The following is a 14,384-nucleotide window of genomic DNA, read 5'->3' as shown; positions in this document are numbered from 1 at the left end:
GAATGGTTCTGTCTGTGTCTGACATGAAGGTGACATAAAGGTATGTGTTATCTGCATATGGCTGGTCTTTTAGTTCATGATGTTCCAAAATCTCCCCTATCAGTGTCTTCATATAGATGATGAGCAGAAGGAGAGAGAGAGATGCTGAATCCCTGAGGGACTCTACAAGTGAGAGTTATAGAGGTGGAACACCGGTTGCCCATCACAATTCTCTGAATGGAGCCTGTGAGGAATGATGAAACCTTCTCAGTAGGAACTCAGTCACTCTGCCACACCTCTGGAGCAAGACAGCAGAGTTCTACAATTGACTATATCAAATGCGGCAGAGAGGTCCAGCAAAAGGCTCATAATATGGCTGCTTTATGGCCCTAAAAGCAGTAGCAAACATTTCCACCATTAATCTCCTCTCCAGAGATACCCACTACCACTTTAGTGATGGATCAGAATTATTAAATATAATTATGATCAGTTTTCTCCTCTTTCCTCCCCAGTAGATGATCTAGACCAAGCAATGGCCAGTTGCCAATATTCACCAAATTATCTTGTTTTTAATATCATAAAGCTCCCTGGGGCTAAGGACTTAGTCTTGTTTTGTATCTATAAAGTGCCATCAGCACAGATACTGGGCAAATAATTGGTAACATTTAGACCTGCAAAAGCCTATTTGGACGCCCATTACAAAAACTGAAAATGCATACATAATACAAACAAAATATAATAAAATTAAAATGTTATCTTCCGCTGTCTCATATCCTGTTAAATTCATGAGCGCCTTTTACAAATTTCTGAGTTTGCTTTTGTTTTTTGTTTTGTTTTTTAATAATAAACCATTTTAAGTTCTCCTTGCTCTCTGCTGAGTCTCTTTAAGCTAAGCTAATGCAGTCATTATCATCATCATCATTTGCATTACAGTGGAACCTAGGGCTCTCAGTCAAGGACCGGGGTCCCCTTGTGTTAGGTGCAGTACACATAGCAAAAGTACAGTCCCTGCCTTAAAGAGCTTACAGTGAATCTCTATATGATGAAGGGCTGCCGGTGGATACAAGAAACAGACAAGGGAGCACAAGGTAACCATGAGACATGTCTAACATCAGGGAGTGCCTCATGTCTAACATACCTTTTCGAAGGTAAGCTTTTCATTCCTGTCACTTTCTCACACCCAAATCCTAGCCTATTGAATGCTAGAATGGAAACCTGTGGTGAATCTTTGGATAATGGACTGTCACTTTGACAAACTAAAGTTTTAGTGAAGCGCATGGGTGTCAGGACAACTATAATAGCAAAGTGAGCATTTTTCAAAAGATAGAGACTTTGAAAGCTAGAGCTCCAATCTGAGTCTAAAAATCGTTGGACTGGGATATTAGATGACTTTTAACATTTTAAAATATCCTAGTAGAGATGTTACAAAAGAACCTGTGTCCCCAGGACTATCCCAACATAACATTTCAGGAGACTGTTTGGAAAACCACAACTTGTTTGAGAAAACAAAGTTTCATCCCAGAAACTGGTGAAATAAGTTGTTGTTTTTTTACTATAACCCTTGTAAAATAGCACAAGTATAAAAACCAATGAAGATAGAAGTCGATGCTGATAGATATCCCAGAGACCTCAGGGAAAAGTTCAGAGAAACTTTAGAGAAAAAAAAAGGATCCTAGCATCCAATGGAAAATGCATCCAATCAAAACATTTGGGGATGATAATAATCATACACTTCTCAACTTAAAAAAAAAAGTGTGAATTTTAATGCCTATGAAAGTGCCAGATTCAGATCTCTGGAGAATGAAGACCTTTATGTAGCAGAGAACATATACAGTCCAGGCAATAGCAGAGCAAGCCTCTGAGTTACAGTGATCTCTTTTCAGGCAGTGATGTATTACCTATAGGATAGATGGGCCAAAGTGTGAGACAACAGTAAAATGTGGGCAACAGTCAAAAGAGAGAAAAGGAGCAATGGAGGGAGATACACAGGTTGCTTTTAATTTTCAAATCTCCTTTTTTCTTAGATTTCACTCATGTAGCTTGCTCTAGGTCACTGGATGTTAATTGTCATTACTTGGACACTGTGACCAGCGCATGCTTGCATGTACCAAAAGTTTTATCTGTTTGCCAGATTCAGTGCCTTGGTCATCCTACAGATGAGGTCAAGATTTTTATACCATGGCCACAGGTGGAATGCGGTGAGGAGGAATATTTATAGTTTATGCCCAGGGCAACCAAACATATTAATCCATCACACCAGACAGAATGAGAAGATATTTGTCTCCCTGCTCATGCAATACTGGACTGCTCTGCTGAAGTTGCTAACTAGCACTAATATTTGTGACATAAGAACAGCCATACTGGGTCACATCTAGCCCAGTATCCTGTCGTCCAACAGTGGCCAATGCCAGGTGCTTCAGAGGGAATGAATAGAACAGGTAATCATCAAGTGATCCATCCTGTTGGCCATTCCTAGCCTCTGGCAAACAGCAATCCTTGCCCATCCTGGGTAATAGCCTTTGATGGACCTATCCTCCATGAACTTATCCAGTTCTTTTTTGAACCGCATTATAGACTTGGTCTTCACAACATCCTCTGGCAAGGAGTTCCTTGACTGTGCGTTGTGTGAAGAAATCCTTTGTTTTGTCCGTTTTAAACCTGCTGCGATTTGGTGACCCCTAGTTTTTGTGACTTCTAGTTCTTGTGTCATGAGAAGGAGAAATAACACTTCCTTATTTACTTTCTCCGCACCAGTCATGATTTTATAGACCTCTATCATATCCTCCCTTAGTTGTCTCTTTTACAGACTCACAAGTCCCAATCTTATTAATCTTGTCTCAGATAGAAGCTTTTTCATACCCTTAATCATTTTTGTTGCCCTTTTCAGTATCTTTTTCCAATTCCAGTATATCTTTTTTGAGATGGGGCAACCAGATCTGCATGCAGTATTCAAGATGTGAGCATACCATGGATTTATAAAGAGGTAATGCCATATTTTCTGTCTTATTATCTATTCCTCTCCTAATGATTCCCAACATTCTAGCATTTTTAACAGCCACTGCACTTTGAGTGGATGTTTTCAGAGAACTATCCACAGTGACTCCAAGATCCTCTTTCTTGAGTGGTAACAGCTAATTTAGACCCCATCATTTTATATGTGTAATTGGGATTATGTTTTCCAATGTGCATTACTTTGCATTTATCAACATTGAATTTCATCTGCCATTTTGCTGCCCAGTCACCCTGTTGTGAGATCCTTTTGTAACTCTTTGCAATCTGCTTTGGCCTTATCTAGCTTGAGTAGTTTTGTATCATCTTCAAATTTTGCCACCTCACTGGTTACCCCTTTTTCCACATCATTTATGAATATGTTGAACAGTACTGGTCCCAGTACGGACCCCTGGAGGACACCACTATTTACCTCTCTCCATTTTGAAAACTGACCATTTATTCCTACCCTTTGTTTCCTATCTTTTAACTGGTTACTGATCCAGGAGAGGACCTTCCCTCTTATCCCATAACAGCTTATTTTGTTTAAGAGCCTTATGTGAGGACCTTGTCAAAGCTTTCTAAAAATCTAAGTGCACTGTATCCACTGGATCGCCTTTGTCCACATGCTTGTTGACCCCCTCAAAGAATTTTAGTAGATTGGTGAGGCATAATTTCCCTTTACAAAAACCATGTTGACTCTTCCCCAATAAATAGTATTTATCTATGTGTCTGATAATTCTGTTCTTTACTATAGCTTCAACCAATTTGCCTGATACAGAAGTTAGACTTACAAGCCTGTAATTCCCAGGATCACCTCTGGAGCCTTTTTAAAAAATTGGCATCACATTAGCTATCCTCCAGTCGTCTGGTACACAAGCTGATTTAAATGATAGGTTACATACCACAGTTAGCAGTTCTGCAATTTCACATTTGAGTTCCTTCAGAACTCTTGGGTGGATACCATCTGGTCCTGGTGACTTATTACTGTTTAATTTATCAATTTGTTCCAAAACCTCCTCTCATGATATCTCAAATTGGGACAGTTCCTCAGATTTGTCACCTAAAAAGAATGTCTCAGGTGAATGAGGACACTTGTCCACTAGGAAGTGGACAGACCACCTATATATTTTGCACTGGCTCTTCAACTTTGGAAGCTACTAGTTAATCTTAAGGCCTGATCATGTTTATAAGCACTTTCTCTCTAGGAGACGGGAATCGATACCAAATAAAATAATAACAAAAGAAAAGGATTCTAAAGTAATAATAGTGAAAGGTGTGCAAGCCGGTGGAAAGTACAGTAAAAAACACCATGACAAGTCATGATAAATGGGTCATTATAAAATTCATGTTTAGGCTGCACCAGTCTGGGGATAATGCCATTCGTCATGGCAACACTGGGCACTAATGAGCCCTCATTACATATTCATGGCTGTGGCATCTCTCTCTCTCTCTCTCTCCCTCCCTCCTACCATGAACCAATGCCGGGTAAATATCTCCACCTCAAGCTGAAACTCATCTTAGGCGGCTTTTTTTATTTGTTATGTTGCAGCAATTACACTGTAAAAGTGCTGCACAAGATTGATTGCTCTGATCTGTAGTTCAATTGTAAATTAAAATACACATCCCCCTAGGGACACATGGCCCCTATTTGTGATTAAGAAAAAAGCCCCATAATAGACTAATAGCTAAAGTTCTCTCTCTTTTACTTTCAGGCAATTAGCTTGATGAAATGGCCTCTTTTTGTGTACCCTGGAAGTGTAAACCGATATCATAATGAAGTATATGATGTTTATTCTATTATTTTCACCTTGCCATATATGCAGGAATGTATAAATAATAGCTGCTTTGTCTAGTACATTTACTGATCCAGAAGTAAACTATTTCTTAAAGAGGCAGAGTATGCTTCCTGATGACTTAAATAGAGATCAGCAGTAGTGTGTGTATGTGTGTGTGTGTGACTGAGCCCCCTATAAAAATTAATGTTCTGCTTAAAAAGATTGGAGACCATTTTTGGTCACATGATTAAATAATACTTAGTACTCGCATGGTGTTTCCATTTGCAACAAACTTTAATTAAATAATTAATTAAATTAAATAGACCTCCTTAAATAATGTTCCTGTAAGGTAGCGGTGTGGGGGGGGCATATTATCCCCATTTTACAGATGGGAAACTGACGCAGAGCAATTCAAAGCTCTACCCAAGGCCACATAGGATGTCAATAGTGGAACAGGGATTAGGAGTCAGGAATTCCTGCCCCTTAGTCCTATGCTAAGATCATCCAAACATGCCTTTTCCCTCACTTATAATGTCATCACTCGTATCGCATTGGTGGTGCCAGTGGCTCTGGTCAGAGTGTCACTCATAGATGTAACGCAGATGGCTGCGGAACAGCATGAATTCTTTGTGACAGGAAAGACAGCTCCCGTGGCAGCCCAGTACCACATTTGAAACTGGTGAGTCATAGCTTCAGTTACTGGAGGAGTAAAAGCTCTTCAGCCAAGGCAATTTGTGGCTCTATTTCCAGTTTATATAAAAACGTGTACATTCCCAGGCTACCTGTACCTCCCATAAATCATGAACAAATTATAAATGCCCAGAACTAGGCAAAATCCAGTTATATGTCTTTTTTTTTTTTTTTTTTTTTTTGTATTTTTTTTGCCAATTTTCAGGAAAGCCACTGATACAACGGAAAAACATCAATGGCCTACTGTCAATGGACGCAAACAGCTGTAGTAACTGTAAAATATCACATCTTCTTTGAAAATTAGCAGAAAATTAAAGAATGTCCAACAGGTGGTTCCACAGATGCCTGTTTAATTCTCTAATCCTAGTCATCTCTGCAGTCATCAGTGAAGAAAGAAACAGAAAAAGAATCTGGTAGTGATTTAAAGTAAATGCAATAATGCCTTTGATTCAAATACTGACTTTGCGTTGCAGGAGACAATACCAATGGGGCAAAGCCTCCATTCCTTTCTGTAAAATAACAATGGAGGTCTTATCTAGGAAGGTGATGTAGACAAGGGAGAGGAAGGATGGTTCAATTGGTGATAGCTGGAGACCTGGGATCAATTCCCAGCACTATCGCAGACTTCCTGTGTAACCTTGGGCAAGTCACTTATTCTCTTTCCTTTGTCTTGGTTGCCCATTTGTAAAATAGCACTTCCCAAGTTCAAAGGGGCATTGTGAGGATAAATACATTCAAGATTGTGAGAAACTCAGGTATTATGCAAAAACAACGAGACTCCTGTAGCACTTTAAAGACTAACAAATTTAATTTCTGCAGGCATAAGCTTTCGTGGGCTGCAACCCACTTCATCAGATGCCAGGTATTATGGTATTTGCCAGGTATTATGGTAATTGGGACCATACACGATAGAGAGACAGATACGCATGGGCATATGTGTAACACTATTGATTCTCCTACAGTCCAGACTAGGTTATTAAGCTTAGAATCATAGAATCATAGAATCATAGAATATTAGAGTTGGAAGGGACCTCAGGAGGTCATCTAGTCCAACCCCCTGCTCAAAGCAGGACTAACCTCTTTGTATGAGAAGAGGTTCCATTAGAGAAGACCACAACACACTTAGGAACCATTTTATCACACAATATTACCAAGTGCAAACCTTTAAAAAAATAACACTGTCTTTACATGGACACCATATTTTGTTTAAACTTTGTTCATCATTGTCTTCTTGCATGACAGCCCTGGCATTTAAAATATGTTAGGGGTTACACAATCCTTTCACCTGTGCAGCCATATATCACTGGAAGGATATTCTCATAAACAAAGTGCTGCAGGCTATGATCTTATCATTCTCCTCTTCCTTCTTCTCAGTTCAGTTCAATGACAAACACTTTTTTCTGTTCTTTGCTCCAGTTTCTGTTCAGGAGAAGCCGAGTATCGGAACAGCAGGTGATGTTGCAAATAAGGATTGATGGACATTGGTCATGATGTAGTGGGGAAGGGAGGGAAAACTTGCAATGTAGTTTTCAGTGCTTTATTTGACTCTGCCCAATGCAACAGCTACTTTTTTTACAAGTAGAAGCAAAAATTTATGTTCACACACACTTAATTTTTTTTAAACTGCATGTTAAAAGTTAAGAAAGGATGTCATAGGATGTCCCTACACTGTAGTGCCCCATGCTGACTTACCATGATACTGCAGGCACTCCCTGCCTCAGTTTCTCTCTTCTCAGGGCCCCTCAAGAACAGTACAAAAAAGAATATAACTAAATTCTCCTGCTGGGGTTCTACTTAATTAAATCGTAAAATAAATTTGAAATAAAGGCTTTCCCCTTGGGCTTAGAAGTGGCACAGCCCTCCTTCTTGGGGCCTGTTGTCTCTGGAGTTCCTCTCTCTTAGGAGAGATGGTCTCTTTCTCAGAACCTCTCTATAATGGAGCCTTGATGGCCTTTTATCAGGCCCAGATACTCCTTATTCAGTTAGCTGCCTAGATAGGCTCTCTCCCTTTAAATTAACTTGTCATGAGTAGACTGGGTCTGGACTCCCCCTAAATGGGGCCAGCAACCCCATGATAGGGACATAAAACAGATGAGAATGTTTGAAGGAAAATAATGCATTACTAGCATGGTCCAGTTGAGGAGATAAGTAGAGTGTTAACTCTTAGTGTGTAGACACAAAGAGTTTGTCTATTCTGGGTGAAGCAGGAGGTAATAGAATAGAAATTCCACAGTTTAGTCACTTAATTAATTGGGGAGGTAAATATTATCCATTTTAAACACACCATTTCATGACTAGAGCTGTGTGAAATTCTCTGTTTGTTCTTTGTGACATTTTTCTGTGACGATTGGTGAATCAGGCCAAATTTTCACCATTATCACCAGCAAACACTGGCACATTTTCTCCTGTAAAACTACCTTCTCAATCCCTCCAGTAGTCTTACTAATAGACTTTATGTCACATTTATAAGCAAGAAGCCTTGTCACTAGACGTATACAACGCATTCAATTCCATAGCAGATGTCCTCAAAATATGTCCCTTTTTTTAAGGTTTGTGGTGTTTCCATGAAAATGCCATTTTTTCCCAATATTTTCATTAGTGAAAATGCCATTAATTTTAAACTAATTTTCTATCATACACATCATCAATGATCCCAATGCAACATTTCACAGTGTTTGAGATGGATTAGTTGAGATTTGTCACAGGGTTGAAGTTATATTTTTCTTCGTAATTCTATGATGGATTGAGCCTACTCCATGTGACTCTTTTTCTTAGTTGAAAACAAGCTCTGTTTGAGCCAATCAGACAAATTCTAGTGTCTCCTGTCCAGTGTTCAATTTGAAATACTTCTATAATTATCCAACCTTGGAACTGATTTTTTTTCCCAATATTTGATACTAACTAAACTTCACATTTATTATCATCATATCCTTTCTGTTGCCTCCTGAACTTCTGAACATCTGTTGTATTGTGTTATGGTCCCAGTGTCTTATGTTCTTGGAGGTCTGCACTCATATAAGCTGAGTACTTATGAGGCCAGTACTCAGAGGGCTGATCTAAAGCCCTTGAAGTCAACATCTCTGCATTGACTCCAAATGGCTTTTGCATCAGGCCTTACCCAGCCTGAGAACTGTTTTTTTTTTCTCCAGAGTGTGAAATTTTTAATAAGCTTCACATTTATTAGTAGTATGCCATGTTATAAGGAGAACACATCTCTGATCTTTCCCAGAGGATTTTCTTCTGTTTTGTCTTAGCATCAAAGACATTCATCACAAAAGAAAGAAAGAAAATAGCACAACCCAGGAGAAGTGGATCTACATTCAGCAAAGAAAACAGTATTATCTCTCTAGAAGAGGCACCAATTATCAAGGTCAATAATCAGACATGGCAGTGAAGAGTCAGGATGCACAGCCAAAGTATAATTTGTTCAGTACTGAGCATCTCACAGATAGACAGTTCTACCTTCATACATCAGAGAACTGCTACCCATACTCATAAGGCTAATTTATCATTTGAACAAGACAGTCATGTAGGCATTTGTCAGAAACAAAGTATAGGGTAGATTAACTACAGAGGAAGATGCTGAATTTGGAGTGGAGAATTCCTTTGATGCGTAACTTCATCTGGAAATCATAGAATCAGAGGAATGTAGGGCTAGAAGGGTCCTCAAGAGACCATCAAGTCCAGCCCCCTCCACTGAGGCAGGACCATGTGAATGTAGACCATTCCTGACAGGTGTTTGTCCAACCTGTTCTTAAAAACCTCCAGTGATGGGTATCCCACAGTGTGCCTTGGAAGCCTATTCCAGAATTTAACTGCCCTTGTAGTTGGAGAGTTTTCCCTATTAACTAACCTAAATCTCCCTTGTTGCAGATTAAGCCTCTTACTGCTTGTCCTCATTCCAGTGGACACGAAGAAGAAATGATCACTGTCCTCTCTAGAACAGCCCTTAACATAGTTGAAGACTTATCAGGTCCTCCCTCAGTCGTCTTTTCTCTAAAGTCTTTTTAACATTTCCTCATCGGTCAAGTTTTCTAAACCTTTTATCATTTTTGTTGCTTTCTTTTGAGCTTGCTCCAATTTATCCACATCTTTCCAAGATTGTGGCACCCAGAACTGGACAAAGTACCCCAGCTGAGGCCTCACCTGTGCTGAGTAGAGCGAGATAGTTAACTCCCGTGTCTTACAGATGACACTCCTATAAACATACCTGAGAATGTTATTTGCCTTTTTCACAACTGCATCGCATTGTTGACTCCTATTCAATTTGTGATCCATTATTACCCCCAGACCTTTTTCAGCAGTACTGCCACCTAGCCCGTTATTCCCCACTGTGTAGTTATACATTTCATTTTCCTTTCCAAATGAAGTACTCTGCACTTGTCTTTCTTGAATTCCATCTTGTTGACTTCAGATGCAATTCTCCATTTTGTCAAGGTTGTTTTGAGTTAGATGAACCTAGAGTCCATGAGAGATGTTAAGAAAGAAGAGCAGGAAGGTTCCAATGAGAAGTGGGAACATATCAATGGCCAGAAGGCTGCAACTGGAGACGAAACCCACTCTCTCTCATGCACTGCCAAGTCAAATGCCTCCATTACCCACAAGGCACAAGGAGCAAAACTGCTTTTGCTGCCACTGTTGCTCCTTTTTTGCTTTCTGCTGTTCTGTCATCGCTGACATTGTGACAACAGTCAGTAGAGGAGCGGGGAGATGTGGTCATCTGCAACCCTGTGACTTGTATGCCAGCTGTGCATAGGTCAGTCTGAGTTCTGACACTCACTCCAGTTGTATTGTGCCAGGAGATGGTCTTGGGGTTCTAACTATGACTGCAATGGCTGGTTCTGTGTGTGCAGTGGGGCAGGCAGTTTTTCCCTCTGTGCAGTTGGACATAAACATTCCCTTATACAAACTGCCTATTGTTTTAATCATACTGTTATTGCAGATCTCTTTGACCTGCCTGCCTGCTCTAAATTCCATTATACCCACCCTTACTCCTCTTTGCTTGTAATGTAGATTGACACAAAATCCTGGTACCTGATTTACTGGGGTTCTTGTTTGTTGACATGGGCAAAGATAATGCACAGAGCATGTGCAAAAAAAAAAATTAGTGGCCCATTTCACATACCACAGACACTATGCGGTACCTGTGGGTCAACACTTGGAAGGAAACTTGGACCACATGGAAATGCCACCCCAGGAACAAACATCGTAGTCACTGGTTTTCATCCTGTGGTCCATGGACCCCTGGGGATCGACAGACTGTCTGAGATTTCAAAAAGGGACCACACCTCGAAACGTTTTAAGGGTCCACAAATGGAAAAAGGTTAAAACCCACTGTCATAGATAGCTTTGTTCTCTTGTTTCCTTCATACTATCTTTCAGAATGTTTACACTACACCGAGGTTTTGCATAGAGTTTCCGAAATAGCCATATGTTTTACGTTTTGGTTTGCAGGTCAGATTAAAAAATCTGATTTGTTTTGTTCTGGTTTTACTAGAATGTTAAAAAATAAACAGCCGAAACCCAATCGTTGCTGCCAATTTTTCTCATAGTAGAAAAAAACTTTGTCAAAAGTTAATTCCTTAGAAGCAAACAATCCCAAAGGTGTAAATATCCTGAAGATCAAGCAGCTCTTTAAGATCTGCCAGTGGCAGAATAATGCAATTAGAGTCATGCCCCATAAGCGTTGGAGGCTTAAAACATTAATAGATCACTTTAATGGGAGCAATTTTAAAAAAAAATGTATTTCATTTGCATTTACATGACACTGAATATGTTATGGACAGCTGACTCCATGAAAGCTATATAGCTACACAGATATACAGTTTAATAGTGTTTGCAATTCTCTGAGACCTGAGTCAGTATCTAAAATAGACCTTACTTAACCTTTCTGACTACATTGGTTGGTTTGATTTCTGGTCTGATGTGGATAGAGATTCCTTGTTCTTTTCTTAAGTATTTTACCTTAAAAAGTGGAGGAGGAGGAGAGAAGGAGGACGGAATTGCTTGGCAGGGAGAATTAAATGAAATAAGCCCATAAAAGTAACTCAATAAACAAAATCCTTTATGACACATGGAGTTGTCATAGGATATATCAGATGTTAAGGTCCTGATACTACTGTCATTGAGATCAGTGGCAAAACTCCCACTGGTCACAATGGTTCTCTGAATGCTTTAGAAAGAGAGCTCTCCAAATGTGGAAACAATTATAAAGAAATTAATGACTCATTAGCAAACATTCCATAATGCATTTCTCATTTCTGGGTCAATGTTACTAGTAAAACATAGGCTGTATATTTTAGCTCTTTACCTGACTTCTTTTCAGTTGGGCATTAACCCCCATTGCTATTTCTATTAAAAATGCCTTAAAACAAAGTCTCAGGGGCTGGTCCTCTTGAGCAAGATGATCCAGGAAGATCTTTACTCAAATACGAAGACATAAATTGCTCTTCCAAGGGAATAAGAAACCCTGGCTAACACAACATAGTAAGTCAGAAGTAGATCCAAAGTCTACTGGAATCAATAGAAAAACTCCTGTTGACTTCAGTGGGCTTGGATAAAACACCACTGAAAATGGATTTTAACAAGCAAGCAATGGATCCATTGAAAGAAACATTGTTATTTTACTGGGATATTTTTAGTTTCATATTCTTCTAACCCTCAGACAATAAGAAACTGAATCACCTGATTGTATACAATATTACTGTATTATAAAAGTGAACCAAGTAAGGTCTTTTATGAAAGCCTGTGAAGCACTGGTGATTAATATCATTGTGAAATGAATGTATTAACACTATGTGAGGAATTATGGATACTGACTGATGTTAAGCATTAAAGGCTGTGATCAAACAGGGAGAAACAGATTTTATTCCAGGCAGGGAAAGCAGCTATCTACTGGTCTTCTGTGTAAATTATGCATTATAGAATCAAAACAATGGAATCTCCATTTACATACAAATCAGCAGAGGGATGGGAGGTCACAAGAAGTGAAGAACAGCAGCAAGCCTTCCTGGCTCTTGAAACAGAGACAATGAACTTTGGGGTGATAAAGGGATGGGGATAAAACATGTGTCCATCGCTTGGGAGATTAAAGTGCCCAGAGCTCTTGAAATCACAGAAGATTGGACCCTTCAGCCAAGGTGGTTGAAAATATCTGGAAACTGAGTTCAGGTGAAAAACCTGCTTAGGCAAAGACTTATAACTTGCTGAAATTAAGTTTTAGTCTTGGAAGCGTATTCTTACTTTTATTGACTTGTAGCCCTTTCAGTCTTTATTCCTTATACTTGGAACACTTAATCTATGTCCTTTTGTTAAATACACTTGTTTTACTTTTACTATAGAACAATTAAGTGATGTGATTGAAATAAGACTTTTTGTCAAACCCCAGTTAAATTAATGAGCTGCAGTATATTGTCTCTTTAAAGGCGAAACAAACTTCATAACTTCTGTGGCCTCAACACAGTAGGGCTCAACACAGCAGGAAAATGTCTTTGGGAAAACCGGGAGTTGGGGTTCACTTTTTGTCACCTGCAAGGTAAGGTGTGGACTTGGCAGAGACCTGGAGAGTTTGCTGGCAATGCAGACAAGCTGGTGTGTCAGGAATTTGCCGCACAGTTTAGCAGTAGCAAAGCTTTCCCTTGCTGAGGCTGAGTGAGGTAACACGGTCACTGACAAACCTGGGAACCTCAGCAGATTGCCACATTGACAGACAATTTTGGGGAAATTCAGGATGGGGAAGACATTGCGGTCACTCTGCAAAAGAAAGTAAGCTGGCGGTGGAAGCCAGGGGATGATCTGCATGCCTGTATGCTGGCTGTTGGTGTCAGGGCCATGATCTACTGCAGCATAGCATTTAAGGTACCCAGAATCACAGGGAAGGCAGTGACACAGCCCCATGCTGGTCTAGGTTGAAACCCAAAGCATCACAACCAGGGGAAAAAAAGAGAGATAGAGACAGAGACATATGCTTCATTTTCTTCAGTGGATGATCAACCTTGCACTTGTATTTGAACAAGAAAATCCACTCTTGGCATGAACAAAGGACGGTGACTTAAATGGAAATGAAGAATAGTTAGATTCCAGTGAAAACAATTTATTAGGGAGAAATAATAGTTTTCAATGAGAGATTCAAATTCTTCAACCTCAGATAGATAGATATTAAACAGCAATTTCATAGAAAAATCTACCCTCTATTAATGCTTTAGTAAACTGAGTTCTATACAAGTGTGAAGATTTTAATGCATGGCTTCAAAGAATGACCAGATCTGAGCAACTATTGATATTGTTTCACCAGGGATAGATGTGGTAGACACAATGCATGTATGTACACCCAAAAACACATACCTTTCCTCAGCTTTAGTTTGGCTGGCAGTCTGGAAAATTTTAATATCTTATGGGTTAAAGCAAAAATAAGTAGAACCATCTTGAACAATGCACCTTTCAGCAGAAGCTAAAATTTAAGTGAGTTCTCTGTATGTTTCTTTTAATTATACAAGCCAGAACTGCAAACAGAAGTCTAACCAGAACAGACTTCAAAAAGTTTGGCTTCCTTCAAAATTCCAGAACACATATTCAGATGATTTCCTAACCCAAATATTCCAGGTTCTCTCGTCCTTAAAAAATCCTTTAAAAAGTATCGCTCTTTTTTTCTTTTCTTTTTATTGGTTTATTATGTCTATATTTCACAGCCTAAGAAAACAAATGTAATTTCTATCACTCAATAAGGTAATGGAATTACTCTGATGAAACATCAGAAATTTTTACACTGAATTTGTAATGTAAATTACAGGGGAAAGACACCTCTTAATTCAATAGACACTTACACAGAAATCCTGTTTAAACCACATTGATTGCCACAGAGATATATAACTCCCATAACATTCCAGCCTGATGTTTCTTTTGCAGTTTTAAACTTTTCTTTCTGTTGAGAATGGCTGCTTCTACTTCCCA

This window comes from Emydura macquarii, unplaced genomic scaffold (assembly GCF_026122565.2).
Source record: "Emydura macquarii macquarii isolate MOO-44397 ecotype Brisbane River unplaced genomic scaffold, CSIRO-AGI_Emac_v2 contig_1644, whole genome shotgun sequence".
NCBI lineage: Eukaryota > Metazoa > Chordata > Testudines > Chelidae > Emydura > Emydura macquarii.
The sequence above is the reverse complement of the archived record's forward strand: the minus strand, read 5'-3'. Positions refer to the sequence as shown.